This window comes from Pinus tabuliformis, chromosome 3_2 (genome assembly GCF_031772625.1).
Source record: "Pinus tabuliformis cultivar Carrire ecotype Pingquan chromosome 3_2, CPIR1, whole genome shotgun sequence".
In the NCBI taxonomy this organism is placed as follows: Eukaryota; Viridiplantae; Streptophyta; class Pinopsida; order Pinales; family Pinaceae; genus Pinus; species Pinus tabuliformis.
In genome coordinates, this window is record NC_142302.1 from 255386228 (window position 1) to 255408059 (window position 21832).

Here is a 21832-nt window from a genome sequence, read left to right on the forward strand (position 1 = left end):
TTCCCTAAGGTTTCTTACAATTTCTTGTGATTTTCAGGTCGCCGAGCAGTTTCAAATCCTTCCAATTTTTTGGTATGTGTAATGTTTATGTAATGTTCAAATCCTTCCATCTTTCTTTACAACAGATTAAAGCCGTTTGGGACCTATTTCCCTTGAACATTGATTTTAGTCAACTTGTGTTTGTCCATTTCATTATAAATTTTGATTTCAAGTCTGTCTAGGCAATGCAGCTGGAATTTTAATTGTTAAATTTTAGTTTATAGAATCTTGTAGGCGGAATTCCCACAAGAATTTTATCTTGAAATTCAGCTTGAATTTATTTAAATTCACTTTAGATGAAACAATTTCCTCATATATCATATAACTACATTCAAATTCACTGCGCTTGAAAGGGCTATCTTGAAACAAACTTGAAATTATTTTATTTCGATCATTTATGTTTATTTAGGTTCATTTTGAAATTCTGAAGGATTCTTTTATTTTGATATGTGCAAAACTTAGTTTATTGAAATTCATTCTAATCTCTTCAGGATTCTTTAAAGATGTTCGTGAATGCCAGCGAGCTTCCAACTCCTGCTTCGCTAATCGTGGTTTTCAAGATTCTTTAAAGTTGTTCATGAATGCGAGCGAGCTTACTTCGCCACTGGAGGAAACTCATGATTAAATAATTTACATCTAACTAATTTACCTATAATGTGTTGGTTTCATGTAGAGCGTTTGGGAAAATTACTCTTCTGTTGACACTTCCCTTGACATCCACAAGTTAGAGTCTTGAAAATGAAAAGTTCAAGGTGTTTATCTTGCAATCCAACGAGTTCATGTTTATTGTAGTAGATGCGTCATCTTTTGAGTACATATACTTGTTATCATTTCCTTATGTAAGCTATGTAGCATATTATGGTGCATGAATAGGTTGGATATATTTTAGTTTATATCTTTGAAATTTATGGACAATTTATACCCTAGCAATAGCAATTCCAATGAACTGCACGGTTTCTCCCGTTGGTTTATGACCTTTGAAAGGCCCTTCCATGACACCCCAGTGCCTGAACTTGAACGTTACAAGTGGGGGGCCTGTATACACTTGAACCACTTCCCAAGCAAAACCTCTGGGAAACGAAGTTCGAAATATATCATGAGAGGACTCGAATATTTCCATGGACGTCTTGTAGTATTGAAATTCCTCCGGCAAAGATGTCTGAAGGAATGCATTGGAGGTTCCCATCTCCCCTGTCCCTTTTCCTGATAACGCATGCTTTCCTGCAAATTCACAAACTACAAGGGCAGGCACACACCAGTATTATTACTTGTCAACTCTAAGTGCGCACTCAGACAAGGGAGGTCTTTATGTTAGTTACTGGATTTGATATATCTCGAATATTACCATTATCAGAGAGAAGAAGTTGCGAGGGTTGACTGTTTTGAAGCATTGTATATTTATGTTATGAGCCAGCTTCATCTCTCACATTTTCAATAACTTCTTCACAGTTTCTTCCAATGAACCATTTGGCCATACTTGCACATATTGATTGATCCAACTGCTTACTGTATTTGTAAAATCATATCAGGAACTAAATGACATAACACAACAAATTCCGAGTGCAAATACAAAATGAAACCTTAGTTTGTCCTTCTTCAAACGACTTGTTGAGCTCATAGTAAGAGGGTGGAGCTCCCTGCCTCCATACTGTATGCTTCTGAGTTTCCCCATATATATGAAGACAATAAGGATCCAATTCAATTTGTGCTATTGTTGTTGAAAATTTCTGGTAATTTCAAACACAAAAGAAATTGCAGAGAGAACAACGCTCTGTTTTCAATACAGGATCTGAGTCATAAAAAAAAAAAACTATTACAAAATAATCTTCCTCTTCAGAGGGGTTAAAACATGAACGCTTCAGTTCCAGAAACCAATTTCATTATCTCAGCATTGCTGTGCATTTTAGAAATTACAAAACTCGCTATCTTACTTCTATCATTAAAAAAGGATTTTCTATTCATTACATTTATATGTTTTAAAAACATATTTGATTTTAAAATGATAAGATAATAAAAATATCTTACCTACATTTACCAACCGCAGTAAATATCATTAATTATACAACTGAAAATATCTTATCTGAATTTAATGCATGGCTTATCACAATATCGCACCATCGCATCGGCGGAAGAGAAAAGATGTGCCGTCGCTTCCATAACCGTTGAATCATGCGATTTGCGATATGTGATCGGATCGCATCGTGAAATTGCAATCGGAAGGTTGACAAGGAAATGTGCGATATGCGATCTGCAACATGATCGCATCGCAGGGAACTCAAATGGAGCTTTTCCGAAAATAGAATGCTGCAATCTCTGTCGCTCTACGACAGTTTAAATTATCTTTCCAACGCTCCCCTTTAATTTCAACTGTTGGGTTTTTCTGCATACCCAGGAATTTCCTAAAATGATCAAAACTTTTCTTTCCCAATGGTTTTGTCAAGACGTCAGCTAACTGATCCTCTGTTCTGCAGTGCTGCAAAACAATCTCATCATTGTTAACCAATTCACGTATGAAGTGAAATTTGGTGTTTATGTGATTTTTCATTTTATGAAAAACAGAGTTTTTAGACAATGCTATTGCCGAGCTATTGTCACAGTAAATGGTTTTGCCCTTTTCTTGTTCATGACACAAATCTGTGAGAAATCTTCTCAGCCACACTGCTTGGCATGTTGCTGCTGTTGCTGCCACATACTCTGCCTCTGTTGTTGACAAAGACACTACTGGTTGCTTCTTGGAAGCCCATGAGGGCTCCCGATCCCATATGAAACACATATCCTGATGTGCTTTTCCTATCATCAACACTTCCAGCCCAATCACTGTCAATGTAACCTGTCAACATGAAACTTTCAGAAGAGGAGTATAAAATACCAAACCCCTTCGTTCCATTCACATACCTTAGAATCCTCTTGGTTGCCTGCCAATGAGTCTCTTTCGGTCTTTCCATAAATCTGGAGATTAAACTCACAGCGTGCATAATGTTCGGCCTAGTTGCAGTCAAGTACATAAGGCTGCCAACTATGCTTTTATACAATTTTGGATTAAAATCCTTGCTGCTGTCTTCTTTGGTCAATTTCAACCCCAATACAGTTGGAGTCACGGCTGGCTTGCTGTTCTGCATGTTAAATCTCTTTAACACTGCTTCTACATATTTAACTTGAGAAATCAAAACACCATTTTCACTTTAGTCTACTTCAATTCCAAGAAAATATCTTAAGAAGCCCAAGTCAGTCATTTCAAATTCACTTTTCATGACTGCTTTAAAATCAACAATGAGAGAAGCATCATTGCTAGTAAAAATTAAATCATCTACATATAAAACACCAATAAGAATCTTACCGTCATTCTCCTTTATGTAGAGTGTGGGTTCACCATCACACTTATCAAACCCATTCTCAATCAGATAAGCATCTATTCTGCTGTACCATGCTCTTGGAGCTTGCTTCAGCCCATAAAGAGCCTTCTTCTGTTTGCAGATTTTATGCTCTTGGCCTTCAACTTCATAGCCCAGAGGTTGTTCAACATAAACCTCTTCTTTTAACACTCCATTCAGGAATGCAGATTTAACATCCATCTGATAAATCTTCCATTTGTGTTATGCCGCAATAGACAACACTGTTCTGACCGTTTCCATCCTTGCTACTGGTGCAAAGGTTTCATCATAGTCTTTGCCTTGTTGCTGCTTATGGCCTTTCACAACAAGTCTTGCTTTGTGCCTGTCAATCTTGCCTTCAGCATTGTTTTTGGTCTTATAGACCCACTTAACTCCAATGGCATCTTTGCCTTCAGGGAGGTCCACTAACTCCCATGTTTTACTCTTCTCAATTGCACCAATTTCTTCATTCATTGCTTTAATCTATTTATCTTCATTTATAGCATCTTCAAAATGAATTGGGTCATCAACATGACAATACAAAGCGAATAATGAATTCAGACCGGTATTGTTACTTACCTCTCCTGGTTCATAAATCTCATTCAGATTTCTGAATCTTGGTTTTCTTGGTGTGCTTGGTGTTCCATCCGAACTTGATGGTATTTCTGATCCCTATGACGTGCTTGGAGAAGCACTTCCTTGACTTCTCAACGCTGTTCGAATTCCAGCTTGTGGTGTGGTTTGTTGTACTCACTGTGGTGGAGGAGGAACCACCAAGGAATGATTATTTGTTGTTGTCCCTTCCTCTTCTTCTTCGTGAGACACAATTGTCTTCACATTCACTGTCTTCTCTAAGCTTCCATCCCAAGCTTAATCTTCAATGAACTGCACATCTCTGCTTACTATCAATTTCTTGGTGGATGGATTATAGAGTTTGTATGCTTTTGACTCATCAGAATAGTCAATAAAGACACACTTCTCCCCCTTACTGTCAAGCTTATTCCTTAGCTGATCTCGTACATGTGCATATGCTACACAACCAAATACTCTCATGTGAGTGACAGTTTTCTTTTGGCCATTCCATGCTTCTTCTGGTATTTTGTTCATGACAGCTTTAGTTGGGCATCTATTCAAGATGTAAACTGCACAAATGATAGCTTCTGCCCAATACTCATGCGGCAAGTGTTTTGCCTTCAACATACTTCTGACCATGTCAAGAATGGTCCTATTCTTCCTTTCGGCAACACCGTTTTGCTGAGGTGTATACCTCGTGGTGAACTGCTTTTGTATGCCATTCTCTCTGCAAAAACGCAGAAAGTCTTTGGAGATGTACTCTCCTCCTCTATCTGTTCTGAGCACTTTGATATAATGCCCACACTGCTTCTCAACAAGAGTTTTGAAGTGGCGGAATTTCTCAAACACTTCACTCTTCTGTTTCAGCAGACACACCCATGTCTTTCTGGTGTAATCATCAATGAATGTTAAAACATATTTATTTCCAGCAAATGATGGTATTTGCATTGGTCCACACACATGAGAGTGAACAATTTCCAAAGGTGCTTTTTCCCTTATACTCTTTCCTGTTGGAAAGATTTCTTTGTGTTGCTTGCCCATGATGCAGCCTTCACAAAGGCTGTCCGGTTTCTCGATCAATGGCAATCCCTTTACCATTCCCTTTCTATGCAACAGATTCAAGCCTCCGAAATTGAGATATCCAAATTTCAAGTGCCACAACCAATTCTCATCTTTCACTTGTTCCTGAAAGACTTCTTGTGTTACAGCTGCAATAGTTCTTCCTTCCTTCAAATATGTCCTGAGTTTGAGAGGAAACATTCTATTGCTGGTCATCTGCACCGGTGTGATGATCTTCTTACTTGGAGGTATGTCTCTGATTGTACACATATCATCCTTGAAGAACACATTGTAGCCTTTAGTAATGAGCTGTTCAATGATCAAAAGATTACATTTCAGACCAGGTACATAGTATACCTCTGGCACAATCATCTGTTCTCCATTTCTTGCTTGGATACTGACTCTGCCCTTACCCTTGACAAATATCTTACTATCATTTCCTGTTGTTACCTCAGATTTCACATTTTCATCCAGATTTGAAAACATTGCAATATTTCCAGTCATGTGATTACTACAACCTGAGTCTAAGAACCAAAAATCTTCTTGTTTTTCTTCTGCAATGTTACATGTTAACAGCACAATATTTGGATTCTTATCTTCTTCATTTGCAAAATTAACATTCTGCCTACTATTCATGTCATTTTGTTTTTTTCTACATTCATTGGCGTAGTGCCCATATTTCTTACAATAATTACATTGGACTTGGGATTTGTCATACCTTTGTCCATGAGCTTGCTGTTTGCTTGAACCTTCATTTTGGTTCTGATTGCCGCTCCTTACGCTTGTGCTTGTAGGATTATTTTTGCCTTTTTTTTGGCTTCTTCCACGATCTCTGTTATTTGCTCTGCCTCGGCCTTTTCCTTGGCCAAAAGACATCTCAGTCTTGAATGCTTGCTCAAAAGAGGAATTTGTTCCTCTACTCAGTCTGTGTTCATGAGACATAAGAGAAGCACTCTGTTCATCTACTGTGAACTAAGAGATCCTTTGTTTCTTCTATTGCTACAACAATAGCTTCAAACCTTGAGGGTAAACTTCTCAAGATCTTCTCTACAATTCTTCTTTCTTCAAGAATCTCACCATGAGATCTTATCACGGTTATCAACTCAATAACGTGAGTGAAGAATGAATTTATTGTATCAGATTCCTTCATGCTGAATGTTTCAAAGTCTCTCCTCAACATCTGCAACTTTGCAGTCTTCACCTTCTCCATGCCTTGATAGGCAGTTTTGAGAATATTCCATGCCTCCTTGGATTTTGTTGCTGCTACAATCCGTGGAAAAACACTTTCATGTACTGATTGGAAGATAAAAAATAGGGCTTTAACATATTGTTCTTCAACTGGTCTCCTTCTGCTACTATTAAAGCAGCCAATGCTGTTGCATCTGCAGGTTTAGCATAGCCAGTTTCAACCAATTCCCATATTCCTTGAGAAGCAAACAATGCTTTCATTGTTATGGACCAATAATTGTGATTTTTCCCATTAAACTGTGGTAGTTGGGAATTTGTCAAACCAGTTCCAGCATCTGCCATCTTAACTTGTATAAGTAAAGAAGAGACACTGACGTATAATTAAAAAACAAGAAAAAAACTTTCTCTGCTGGAGAAAATCTCCTCAATAAGCTTCTTACAGCTCCTATAGTGAAAAACAAACTATGTTTTTGACTCACTGAGTGCCTAGACTAGCTTTAATACCATGTTGAAAATTTCTGGTAATTTCAAACACAAAAAAAATTGCAGAGAGAACAACGCTATGTTTTTAATACAGGATTTTAGTCATAAAATAAAAACTGTTACAAAATAGTCTTTGTCTTCAGAGCGGTTACAACAGAAACGCTTCAGTTTCAAAAACCAATTTCATTATCTCAGCACTGCTGTGCTTTTTAGAAATTACAAAACTCACTATCTTACTTCTATCATTAAAAAATGAACCGCTATTCATTACATTTATATGTTTTAAAAACATATTTGATTTTAAAATGATAAGATAATAAAAATATCTTACCTACATTTACCAACCGCATTAAATATCATTAATTACACGGCTGAAAATATCTTATCTGAATTTAATGCATGGCTTATCACAATATTGCACCATCGCATCGGCGGAAGAGAAAAGATGTGCTGCCACTTCCATATCCATTGAATCATGCGATTTGCGATATGCAATCGGATCGCATCGTAAAATCGCAATCGCAGACAATGAAAGGGACGCAGTGAAGGTTGACAAGGAAATATGCGATATGCGATCTACGACATGATCACATTGCAGGGAACTCAAATGGAAGTTTTCCGGAAATAGAATGTTGCGATCGCTGTCGCTCTACGACACTTTAAATTATCTTTCCAACAATTGTTGCTGCGGCTTCCTCATGAGATGAAACAGCCTGAATTGGTCTTGGTTGGCCGAATAAGAGAAGATGAGATTGAGGATGCTTGAGCTCCCATTGATTCCACACTTTCCAAGATTTTATAAGCGTAGCAAACAAGAAATAGGTTATGTTTGTCCGTTGGTTCTGTCACAGTTTGCACTCTAATCCCTTTGTGAATTACCTTTCCCTTTGAGCATGCACCCATCAAAATCATCATCCATTAATCAAAGACTTGTTCAAACCCAGGCAACTAGTGATTCTGTCAAACCCACGTAGTCTAACAGTCCAACATGATATATATCATTCAATTTTTATTATATTTCAAATAACGATAATGAATTAGATTGTTAAAAATATATATATATATATATATATTCAAACTTTTAACCAAATCAAAATTAAATAAACTATCTCACAAATAAATTACATTCTTAATAAAAGATGACGATAAATATAATTATATTTATATATACATTAAACATTTCTTAACTTTATAAATAATTGCATAATATTAAAAATAACAATAAAATTTTTAGAGATAATATCAATAAATATATAGTAGTCTTTAACACGACTTTTTGAAAGCCTTTCCGGCAATTTTTTCCGGTGAAAATCTGGCAGTAATTTATTGGAATCCAAGTTTGATAGCTAATTTCTGCACAATGAAACCGTCCCAGGGGTTTTTCAGGGTGCTGAATCCGAATATGCAGTTAAAAAACCATTTTAACTGCAACAAATCATGATTTCATCTCAATTTCTTCCGCCGGATTCCGTCACCGGAATCTCAAAAAGTCGCATTATAGACAACTCCTATATATATAAACAATTTCAGAATATTAAAAATAAAAAACAAAGTTTCAGAGATAACGTTAAATTAAATATGTTTAAAGGTACGTAGTAAGAGAGATATGTATCTCTATTTATAAGATGTGAGAACAATGTTCTGTTTTTTTTCCTTAATAAAATTGTAACACGCGAAGAAAAACTATTGTATTAAATTATTAGAAAATAAATAATATTTTTTTTATTAAATTAAAAAAAAAGTCTTTCGTAAAATCTATTGGTTTACTAAAAATGAAAGAAGGTATTAAATTTTGGAATATTATTTAAGATATGATAATTTTATTAAATATTATAAAAATTTTGAAGTTCTTTTTTTAAATGGATTTTTAAAAATATGTAAATTAAACCTATTATAATTATGGCTTATTCTTTAAGATAAATTGTTTATAGTTTTTTAAGTTTTATGTAAATATAAAGTTAAATAAAAATATTGATCAAAATTATTAGTAAATTTCAGTAAGTTTAACATAATATTTTATTCCAAATAAATTATTAGATATTATTAAGAAAATTTTGTGCCAAACAAAGACAAATTGTCTATTATTTTTTCAATAATCTGAGCTTAACATGCTCAAAAGTAGTGAATTTGAGATATTTAATAAGTATTAATTGTGAGTTTGTTTCATTAAATAACAATTGTAATAATGTAAAAACCAAAATTATATCCTAAATGCTCAAGTTTCCAGTAAAAGTACTTATAATATTCAATACTATTTTATATTACTTTATATTTAGAGTAAAAAATGCATTGAGGACACTAATACATGTACTAAAATAATATTAGATATTACTTTATATTAATAGTAAATAGGTAGTATCATTATTATAATATGTGTAGTTTAATTTATGGACAAAATAGCTTTTTTCACGCGAATCTTGCAATACAATTTCAAGTATGAATGTGATTTTTTGTTATTTAATTCCCACAAACTCTTTGAGAGGGAATCTCAGAGATGTAACCTAAATAATCTCAAACTTTGAGTTATAATTAGAAATTTCATTCTAGTATGTTTCTTTGTAACTAAACTCAATGAAGAGATAAGCATAGCACAGTGTTGATTTAGGGCTTATGACATGTTTTTCACTAGAATAGCCCTTCTCTTTGCTAGTATGACTTTGAATTATTCATGATGGACCTTTTCTTGTAATTCATCTTCCCCCTCCAAAGGATCTAGATCAATGTTAGAACCTTCCAATTCAACATGAATTGCCATCTCTCCATCATGGTTCAAGATTCCTTCATGTCCTTCATAATGGTTCCTTTGGTGTTTCTTCTCTGTAAGTTCTTTCTTGTAACTCCTACTTGACATCTTCCTTGAGAATCACCTTGCTATGTTGAGATGGTACACCTACAAATGAATTTCACTTATGACAAGGCAAGGTCATGAATGAGATAGTTGAAGAAGTGAGAGAGTTGTTTGCCATGTTGAGATGATACACCTACAAATGAAGTTCACTCATGACAAGGCAAGGCAGAGAGATATGATAGCATTGCTATTATATTTCAAATTATATATCATAATTTGAGGTTGAGAAGTGATTTCAGATTAGTTACAAACCATGTCTCACAATCTTATACTATGATATCTGTTATGCGAGATGATGCACATAGAGGGTCCTTAATCATGTACAAGTTTTCTTCATTTCACCATATCTCCATGTTTCATCAAGTTCAAGAGATTAGGGAAGATAAGGGGACAAGCCTTAGGCACAACTAGAGAGAACCCCCAAAATTTTGAGGGATGACACCTCATAAAACCTATAGATAGAAAAGGTAGAAATCTATACTTGTATAATCAAATAATTACAATATACACATTGGAGCATTCAATTACTAATTAGACAATTCTTGATATAAGTAAATCATTTGAGGTTCCTATTGGAAAGTGTCATGGAAATACAACACATCAATACAAAATGATATCAATAAAATGACACAACTCTCTCCCTTCCTCAATGAATGCCAATTATATTGCATGTTGATAAACAATTTACACATGAGGTGGTACCAAGTCTTCAAAGGTAAAAAGATAACAATGTATACTTTTAAGATAACATTGAATTATGAATACAACTCTTCCCAAATTCACAATTCGAAGCCCAACTTACAGTTTGGAACCACTATTTTCCATTTTAAGCATTATATTAAACACATTTGAAAAATCATGTCATAAGCCCCAAGTTAGCACTGGTTTATGGGTTATGGTAATCTCTTATTAATATTTATGGTTATCCCATAAAGTTTGCATCATGACAAAATGAACAATATGACCTCAAGCATGGTTACCACCTAGTCTTGTGTTGCAGACAAGGTCAAAGGATTTAATGGTAAGTTTACAACTTAGCCAATGAAAAGAACCAGAATATCCAATTATGTGCATGTGTACAAAAGGACCAAGAAAGACAATGTAAAAAAAATATAAAATGTGAAGAATCTGAACCATGATCTCTCATGAAGAATTTTGACAAGAATTTCCATTCAATCTGAACTTAGTCTCCCAAAAAAAAAAAAAATGCTTGTAATACTTTGTTTGCAAGCCATGAAAATTCATTGGCAAAACTAAACTAGAATGAAATAAATTGTAACATAACCTACAAAAAAAACAAAAAGGGTTGATATATATTCTAAAAAAGAGAAAACCAAGATAGAATCTACAGAATCAAAGATCTAAACAAGAATAAATGATATGGATTTCTTCAATGAATCCTTTTATGAAGAAACAAATACAAAGAATCCCAAATTATTTGGTAGATAAAAGAAAGTTGATTCCTATCCCTAAACTTCAAAAAAATGTGCAAATTTTACTTTCCTTCATTTTTTCATTCCTCATTTTTGTATCCTTTAGAAAAATATAAAAAGACTATTGAAAGTCTATAGTTTCATACATGGTCATTCTAAGAGAAAAGGAGAAATGAACATCACTGGGGATAGCTTCAACTTTAGGGACTTCAACAACTGCGGAGTGCCTGGGATACTTTTGTATAAGCTTGCAGCCTATTCAGAATCATAGAAAAATGCAATTCCACTATAATATCAAATGCCACCAAGGTTAGTTGACACTAACATTGTAGAGATAGTTGGAAAATGCTTTTGTACATATGTTCAAGGAGATTATGGGATCAAATCTCATTAAATATATTTTAGTTACCAACAGTAGCTAAATAGGAGAAGAGGGTAAGATACAAGAAAATGAACGACTATACTTGTAAACAAAACAATCATACAGAAATGAATTGCAAATCTCCTACCAGCACACGAAATTGAAAAAAAACAAAACAAAACAAGAGAACCCTCTATGATAGGCTTTTGTCAAGATTCCATTTGGAATGTAGTCATAAACCAACATTTTTTTCTCTATATCCCAATAGAAACCTCAGAGGTGTCCCTATTATATTCTCATCTTTCAAACATTCCACGACATCTTCACGGGTGAAATCCACCATAATTTTGTTAGCTTCCAGGATCTTGAAGCATTACTCTTCAAATCCTTGGGTCAATGATGGTAGTAGAGGAAAATGCCTATGACCTATGACCAGAAGCAACTTTACAGTGGAAGAAGTCAAATAACCCTTGACATGAGTGTACAATGAATTGGACTAAACTCTACAAGGGCCCATATTTATGTTGGAATATAATCCTAACATCTACATTTATTTTTTAGCCTAAGTATCCTTGACTTAGCCACATGCACTAAAAAACATGTTCACACTTGGTTTTTGGTAAACTAGCCCATTTGACCAACTTTCCCTTGTTTATTGCCTTTAAAGGCTTAATATTATGGAAATATTCGTCCAACCACTTTCCTAAACCATGTAGACATCTAAGTGCATGTTCACACCTAACCACACCTCATCCACTTGAGTTATTTGAGGATTAGTGCCCCACATGAAGATTCCCCCTTAAATCAAGGGATTTGGTCCCCCAGACCATTTTAGCATGTTTTAAAGTTGCCTTCCTTGGGAAATGCACCCCTCCTCATGCTTTGCTCGTGGCTGTGGCTGATAGCTGGCATAGGTTGTCTTGAGTCATTGTTGCTATTGTATGCATCCCTTTAGCTTTTCTTAGCCTTTTCTAGTTTTTTCCTAGTTTTCTAGATTCGGCAATTTCTATGTAACCACCTCCCTTGGGGATTAGAGGTTTGGTTGCTCATGTATTACTATTGTTCATTAATTTAATACATTGATTTTATGGAGCAAATTCTTTCTCTCCTCTCTTGAATATCAACAAATTACTTGTGTTTAATTTAACTAGAATTCTAGATATATGGGAGTTTCTGTAGGAATTCTACATTGTTTCAGAGCTAATTTGAATCTAGTGGATTGTACACGGTTTTATTTAAAGGTATAGATCATCAGGAGGCGCAGTAAGAAGCAATGGATCATCTCTCTCAGCCCACAAAACACGTTCTAAGTGCTTTTAGTTACTTTGAATGGAAGATAAAGATTACTTTGCTCCTCCAAAGCAAAGGGCTTTACAGGGTAACAATGGGAACAAATACTGAACCGAATTTTGCAATGAAGAAGATCAAGTATTTCAATAAATTAGATGAAGCAATTGGGTTGATATGACTATAAATTTCCAGAGAACTCCTCTTTCATTTTAGCGGAGCCACTACTCCCGATGCGGTCTGGACCACATTAGAAGGACTATTCGGCAAGTAGGATGAAATGAGAGTGCATCAACTGGAGAATGAACTTGTATCCCTCAGTCCAACTCATTTCAGCAACCTGCAAGAATGCTTAACCAAGTTTAAATCCCTCCTCATTGAACTTGATGCATGTGGAGTCATGACAGAGAAAGATCAACTCATCCATTCGATTCTCTTGAAATTAGGCCCTGAATATTTTGTATTTGTATCGTCTTTTCAAGCATCTAAATTGACTTAGGAAAAATTGAAAATACATCCATTGAATGACTTCATTGCAGGATTGACTCAAGAGTAATATATGTTAGTCCAAATGGGTGCCATCAAGCATTCAAAGAACCAAGCACTTGCGGCTACTGATGCTCCAAAGAGCAGTGGAAGAGACAAGCAAAAAGGGAAGGGTAAATTTAATGAATCAAAGAAGGAGAGACCCGTACAATCTTCAGAGAGCTCTTCTTTTCATAAGGGTAAGAAGAAGAAGGAAAGAACACTTTGCAGCTACTGTTCCAAAGGTTTTCATCTTGAAGAAAATTGCATGAGGAAAACAATCGATGAGATGGCTAAGCAATTGCAGTAGCACAATCTCACCATGCCTGAGAATGCAAAGAAGAAGGATGATAATAGAACGGGAGATGGGAGAGGGAGAGCACGAGATGGTCATGCTTTAATGGTTGTCACATCCACTCCATCAGCTTAGATCCTTGATTCAGGTGCATCGAACCATATGGTTGCATCAAAAGATGAATTTTCCTCCATCGAAGAAAGCACCAGATCCCCAATTTACTTGGGAGATGCCACACCCGAAAAGGTGTGCAGAGAAGGAATTGTAGACCTTGAAGGGGGCTGCTTCACATATGTGCTTCATGTTTGCTCGTTGTCCACAAATATTCTCTCGATATATCATATCACTCATTCTGGCTCTGGAAGGAAGGTGGAGTTCACTCTGGACTCCACAGTGATTACTGACATTTCCATAGGCTCACAGCTTGCACATGGAATTGCAGATCATGGTTCTCATTTGTATTTATTCTCCCAATTTGTTCCTAAATCTATTAGCACTATATTTTTTCCACAATATAATGATATTAGCAGGTTATGGCATGAAAGATTTGGTCATCTAAACTATAAGTACTTGCATCAACTCAACAAGGAAAACATGGTAGAAGGATTTCCCGCTATTAAATTCACAAGTAATGTATGTCAAGAATGCATTCTTGGCAAGCATCTAGAGAAAAAGTTTGGCAAAAGGAAGGCACAAAGAGCTTCTTCACCTCTTGGGATGATTCACAATGAAATCATAGGCCTCCCGCAACCTTCAGTCAGTAAGGCTCGATATGTACTCACCTTCATAGTCGATTTCTCTTGCTTTACTTGGGTATTTTTTCTGAAATTAAAATCAGAAGTATTTGAATGCCTTACAAAATTTAAAGCACTTGCTGAGAATGAGTCTAGGTGTAATATCAAGACATTCCATACTGATAATGGGGGGGAGTATGTCAAAAAATACGTGCAGAAACTTTGTATTGATGCAGATATAAAACTACAACACACAGTACCATATACACCACAACAAAATGGTAACGCGGAGAGGAAAAACCGATCGTTAAAAGAGATGGCCAATTGTATGCTATAGTCCAAATCATTAGCTCTTAAGCTATGGGCCGAAGCTATTAATTGTGAAACATACATTTAGAACCACATTCCTCACAAATCACTCAAAGGCACCACTCCATTTGAATGTTGGATCGGTAAGAAACCGAAAGTGTCGCACTTTCGCATTTTTGGTTCACGAGCATGGGCTCACATTACGATAGATAAGAGGAAGGATTTGGAGCCTTAAAGTGCTGAATTTATCTTTGTTGGATATCCTAACATTGTCAAAGGATATAGATTGCTGGACTCTCACACTGAAAAGTTCCTTGTAGCTCGAAGTGTGAAGTTTGAAGAAGAATCATTGCATGATTTTTCAGCAGACCATGCGAAGGAACCGCTTGTTTCCACTGATGAGGAGGAGTCCGAAAATTCTTTGAGAACTTCAAAGCAGCCATCAGAGAAGTCTCTTGTGTATAATTCAGAGGATGAGGAGAAGGTCATGGCTTCTCCAACTCAGCTGCCAACTTCGGCAGATAAAACCCTGCAAGATGCGGGCGAACTAGTTGGTAATCCTGCAGATGTGAGAAGGACTAGATCACAATTTTTTGGGGTTTCGCAAGCCCTGGCTGCCACTGAGCCATTGCTTCCCATACATTGTTATATGAAACTTGGTATATATCCACAGTCACACTCAGAGGCTGATGGAAACCCGCTTTAGGAGGCTACCATGGATGAAGAGTACTTTGCTCTCATGGAAAACAACATATGGGACTTGGTTCCACTTCTGAAAGGAAGAAAGCTTGTTCAATGTCGATGGATCTATTGAACAAACGATTTCTGCAGATGGTGACATCAGAAAGTACAAAGCTCGACTTGTTGCGAAAGGATACTCACAGGTACATGGCATAGACTACATAGAGACATTTGCACCTGTTGCAAAAATGGACTCCATTCGACTAGTTTTAGCCATTGCTGCTTCTCGCAAATGGGAAGTTCATCACATGGACGTGAAGAGTGAATTTCTTCATGGAGATCTCAAGGAGAAGATATATATGGAGTAGCCACAGGGATACATTCATAACTCTTCCCTCGTTTGTAGATTAAAGAAATCTTTGTATGGCCTAAAACAGGCTCCCAAAGCCTGGTATGCAAAGATGGATTCTTTCTTACTTTCCAATAGATTCATTCGATGCAAATCTGACCCGAATTTTTATTTGCTACAACATGATGATTCCCTTTTGCTGATAGTACTTTATGTAGATGATTTATTGATGACAGGGAACCTTACCTTAGCTATTGATTCAGAAAAATCAACATTGCACGATCGATTTTCCATGACAGATTTGGGACTGTTGCACTACTTTCTTGGTCTTGAAGTTTCTCAATCTACTTCAGGGATCAAGATGGCACATTCTAAGTATGCATCAAATCTACTTGTCTGCTTTCATATGACAGAATGCAAGCCAACAACATCTCCCTTTATTTCAGGGATCAGATTTGAGGATACAGGTACTACACCTTTGGTGGACAGTACACTGTATCGACAGTTAGTTGGGAGTTTTTTGTATCTTACTCACACCTGACCTAATATATCTTTTGCAGTAGGAGTTTGTTCCAGATATATGCAAGACCCCCATGAGCTTCACTAGAAAGTTGCAAAGTGAATCCTTAGATATGTGAAAGGTACTTCCAGTTACAGATTGCCCACTTTCACTTATTGGGTACACAGATTCTGATTGGGATGGCAATGGTACAGACCACAAGTCCACCTCTGGTTATGTTTTCAGCTTTTGTTTAGGGCATTTTTTCTGGTCTAGTAAGAAGCAATCCATGATTGATTTATCTACAATCGAGGCAGACTATAGAGGTCCAGTGAATGCAGCTACACAGGCCATTTAGTTGCAGGGGCTTCTCTCCAAGTTTGGTATTCAATATCCACTTATGACTGTCACATTTTGTGAGAATCAGGGTTTCATTCATATATATGTTGATCTAGTTTAGAGGCAGAGGACCAAGCAAATCGATATTCACATGCATTACATCTGTGAGCTGATCCGTGACCGAGTCATATCACTACAGTACTGCCCCACTGAGCAGCAAGTTGCAGACATCTTCACCAAGTTTTTCACTGAAAATAATTTTTCAGAACAGAGAGCTATGCTTGGAGTGGTGGAGACAGCTGAGTAGGCTCTTCTGTCCACTTAACCCTTTTTTCCTCTTTTTTTTTTTTTTTTTGGGGGGGGGGGGGGGGGGGGGGGGGGGGTGGGGGGTTCCCATGAGGTTTTCCCTCTTTCTTCATTTTATGAGGATCTTTTATTTATTATACCTGAGTACCTAACATGGCATCCTGGCTAGGGCTCAATTTAGATAAGTGAGTTAGGATGAAGGGGGGGTGTTGGAATATAATACTAACATCTACATTTATTTTTTAGCCTAAGTATCCTTGACTTAGCCACATGCACTAAAAAACATGTTCACACTTGGTTTTTGGTAAACTAGCTCACTGGACCAACTTTCCCTTGTTTTTTTCCCTTAAAGGCTTAATATTAACGAAGTATTGATCCAACAACTTTCCTAAACCATTTAGACATCTAAGCGCATGTTCACAGTGAACCACACCTCATCCACTTGAGTTATTTGAGGATTGGCACCCCACATGAAGATTCCCCCTTAAATCAAAGGATTTGGTCCCTCGGACCATTTTAGCATGTTTTAAAGTTGCCTTCCTTGGAAAATGCACTCCTCCTCATGCTTTCCTCGTGGCTAATAGTTGGCATAGGTTTTCTTGAGCCATTTTTGCTATTTTAGGCCTCCCTTTAGCTTTTCTTAGCCTTTTCTAGTTTTTTACTTGCTTTTTCCTAGTTTTCTAGATTCGGCAATTTCTATATAACCACCTCCCTTTGGGATTAGAGGTTTGGTTGCTCATGTATCACTATTGTTCATTAATTTAATACATTGATTTTATGGAGCAAATTCTTTCTCTCCTCTCCTGAATATCAACAAATTACTTGTGTTTAATTTAACTAGAATTCTAGATCTATCGGAGTTTCTGCAGGAATTCTACAATTTAGCCCACACAATGCATTGAAGAAAGTGAACTGGACACCATTTGGTACAACACGGTACAACACTAGATGGATTATTGTAGGAGAAACCCATAGAAGTCAAGCTCAGTGTCTTCTCTAATTCTACCAGAATACTTCTAGAGAAATGATTTCGAGAAATGATTATTGGTCTACTGCAACTCCTTTCTTTCTTCAGATTAGCTACTAACAATTTTCAAACTGTTGTTTTTCTTTGTCAAAGGAATAGAGGATATACTTACTCAATATAATCCCAAGATATCATGGAATAAGTGGACAAGTATCTAGAATGGAGAAACAGTGAAGGGAAACATAACGTGCAACAACTGGATGAGTATTTGGAACAAGGCAATAAATGGAAACAAAGGGTGCACTAGCCAGACAAGACAGGAGATGAAAATCCAATTTTAGAAAGCTGACACAGGTGAGATGTGAGCGATCGAATTTGTTGATTTGTATGTGTAAATTTTTTTAGAGTACAAACCTGATAAAATGTTTGTATCTTGTTTTGCAATGGATATCCTTTCAAAAAGACGTTTTTTAGTAGGCCTTAAATGATATTCATTATAGTAACAATACCTTGTCCTATTAAAGTTGTATTTTCTTGATTTTTGAAACTACAATACAAATTTTTCAAATTAACAATCCTATCCATGTCTCTTTACACCTTTTAGGGCAATTTCTAGTTCATTTATTTATTTACATGGACAATGTATATACCAAACCATTAGTGAATTTTTCATTTTTCATGAGAGGGAACACGGCATGTAATGATCCAGGAGCATTGAAACCCCCAACTCAAATCGAATGTACAAGCTTCGGAAAGAGAAAATTATGGTGGAGGATGTGGTTTGTTACATGTGGACATGGAATCTTTGTTCAATGTTGCGATCAATATCATTAAGAAAATAATTAATTGATTGTGTGGAGAAAATCATGGATATAACATGATCCATTATATTCTAATTATCACTCACCTCCAAGAAAACAAAAAACCAAGTTTCTAGAACAAGAAACTATTTAAAGAGGATGATATCCTCATGAATACATGTTCAATTTTCCGAAGTCCACATAAGAAGTTTTTGATAGTAGAAAATCTGCTTAGTTAGTAGATTATTTACTTTTAGATAGAGCGATGTGGATTTCGTGTAGATTTAATGGATCTAGAAGTTAGAAATTCCAGTTATTTAATGTAATCATGTGACATAGATGAACGTGTCCATCCACAATGTAAACACAGTCGAAGAGAAACCAAGCCCAAATGGGTCATATTATGTAACTAGTTGAGCTTGATTTTAATGAGAATAATGTGTTGTTTGATATATTTTTGTAATCTTAATTTCCTTTGTTATTTTATGCATGATTCTAGAATCTATGTGTGAATTTAGTTATGAGTGCATGAATCTTTCATTTAATAATTCAATTCAGTATGAGGTTGGAGTGATTGAGGGTTTTAATGGTCATGAACCCCTCATGGCTCAAGCCTTAGGGTTTGTGAGGCACCCATGGAAATATCTATTTACATGAGGACCATTATGTGTAGTTGAGGAGAGAAGTATGAACAATCAACATCACTTGCCGGTAAGATACCTTGAAAACTTAACCAAATTAAATTGAAATTTGCTCGATACTTGCTGAGGGATATTCTGATGGTTTCCCTCTGTAATCTGCTTCACAAGATTTACAAGGGTTTCAACTTTCTTCCAAATGATTTACAGGTAAAGTTTTTTCTTATTTGATTTATGAAGCATTGTTAGTTAAATGGATCTACCTGTTATCACCCCAAGAAACTCTCCTAGGTTGTATCTCATAGATGCTTGGGAACATTACAAACTCAACAAAAATGTTGGGAATGTGTGGATGAATGGAGGGAATGATGCATATTCAAGCTAGATAACCACTTCTACTATGCTTAACCCCAGACATGGGTGAACACCCCCAGACTACAAGGCTTTAGACCACCAATTACTCACAGTTTGAGGATTAGGTGAACATGGAGAATACTGACCACACCAGCAGATGCACAAGACCATGTGATGGCCAGCTGCAACTAGTAAAGAGGTCTATAAATATATTTCCTAATGCATAGACAGGATGATAGCTTTCTGGCACTAAGTAAACAGAAACCTACATAACAAATTCAATGATACATACTAGATTCTAACATAGAGGTGGGATGACAACCCCTCTAATGCTAAACATCAAGAGCACATGAAAAATGCATAACAGGCACAGCCTAGAACAAAGAAAAAGTGGAAAGTGAGCAGTTAATGGCAAAAGAAGCTTGTATTAGTTGAAATTGAAGACCAAATGCTACAAGTATCACAGTAGTTACAGTATCCAGAAGTTAAACCTTACATCAAAACAACAACCATCAACCTTGATTACATCTGTGTTTTGGGTATATATAGAGTTTGTTTACAAAGATATTCTATTGTTCTATGCATGGAGGGGTCATAATGGACCACCAACCACCTTAACTCTCTAATGGAGTCTCTGCTACAATTTGATTGTTTTAATGAATGGATTTGATCTTTCTGCTGCTTAGCCATCCTTCCTGAACAAGTGGAGTGTAATTTGAAACAAGCTCCATAACTAATAAATGCATTTAATTGCTCGAGGCTTGTCCTCTTGCTCTTGAATGCGGTGGTTGAGGATTTTCTGGAAAAGGTACCGGGAACTCGTTATGCTCGTCCTTATCCCTCCTAGGTACACAATGTGTTGAATGCAGTAGTTGAAGTAGTAATGCACCAAACACTGATAGATGGTCGCCTCTGTCCTTCGGGTGCACAGAACAGTCAAGGGCGCAAAGATCGCATGGTGGAAGCATGAGCATGACAGGAACAATCATCGACCATTGGATCGCTCTAATGAATGGTTGAGATCATTGGCAGGAGGAATCAAGAGGCAGACAGGGGAAGACAATCGCGAGCCGTCGAATCATGGGTGACAAATCCGACAGCTATCGGGCAGATAAGATGTGCTGATGTTAACGAGCGGGGAACAGTACGATGGCGGTAAGCAGTATTCCATGCACCGCTTTTGGGGTGGGGTGGTATTCGTACAATGGGGAAGCGATGCAATGAGTGCACGACATGTGACAGATACGACAGGCGGGAAACCGCTTTCCCCATGCATTAACACGCGGGCGGTTTGCGGGGCAAGGAGGAGCGACTGCCGTTGGATTGCGGTGACAGACGATCAGATGAAGGGGAAATAAACTGGGTTTAACAAGTGGGGAAAGCAGTGGAGACCATTGGATCATAATGTGATGAGCGAACGGTGCAGGTTTAATCGCATGGGTTTCTGTCTGCTATGATAGGGAAACAGTGAATTTGAGGATTAGGCGAAGGTGCACGGTTACATGGGTTTGAAGCTTAGCGCCTAGGGGCTAAAAGATCTTGGATTTTCATAGAGTTATAGAGTAAGAATGGAGGAAAAGACATGCAGTGAGGGCTAAGAGAGTATGAAGAAGATGAAGGAGTGGAAGGTAAATGACTACTGTGAGCTCCCTTTTCTGCATAAACACATGGCCAAGCTGATATTTTGTCCTCCAAACGCTGAAGTATGTAGCAGAGCTAACACTGGCTCCTTCTGGGGATGAGATCCTCCCTGTGAGGTCTCAAGAACTGTAGACCAATCCCTTCATACAAAACAAGCCTAAAAGCATTGCCTAGTATCCATTGGGCATGGAGTAAAATTATGTCTACACTAAAACCTGCAAAGAAAAAGCTTACAATCATTAAGGCCTGATAACTTTAAACATAAACCTTCAAAAACTGGCCATCTACTGGGCCATCAAAACTGTTTCTCACCTTCTCGTCTGGTTCATCATAGATCAACAAAGCTGGATTTATTTGATCATCTACCTCAAAAAGTTTAGGGCATTTGGGCTCATCCGGTAGATATGGATCAAATTTCATCCCCTTTCTATATATTCTCCTCCTTGGATGTTCTTCATGGGAGCCTTTGTACACCCAATGAATAACAATGGTAGCTATGTACTTGTTTGTGTCATCTGTGGCCTGCACAACTAATATGAGTGGTGAGCCAATGTATTCTTGTGTGTAGGACACATACACATCATGTGCTCCTGCATCTTGCTTAGAATAGTCCACATCCAAGTAGCAGTCCCAAAACTTTGCACCATCTTCCTTTGTCATCTGGCAAGCTACTTTTTTAATCTGTATGGAGGCTACCTGAGCAGGTTTCAGAATATCAAGACTAAGGGATTCTCTTTTGAGCAGACAGAGAAA

The 21832-nt window shown here is 36.8% G+C and overlaps 1 pseudogene; it reads right to left on the reverse strand.

Annotated features, from left to right (window-relative positions):
* Nucleotides 1-955: 955 nt before the first annotated feature.
* On the reverse strand, nt 956-21499 carry LOC149180642 (pathogen-related protein-like; annotated as a pseudogene).
* Nucleotides 21500-21832: the final 333 nt, after the last annotated feature.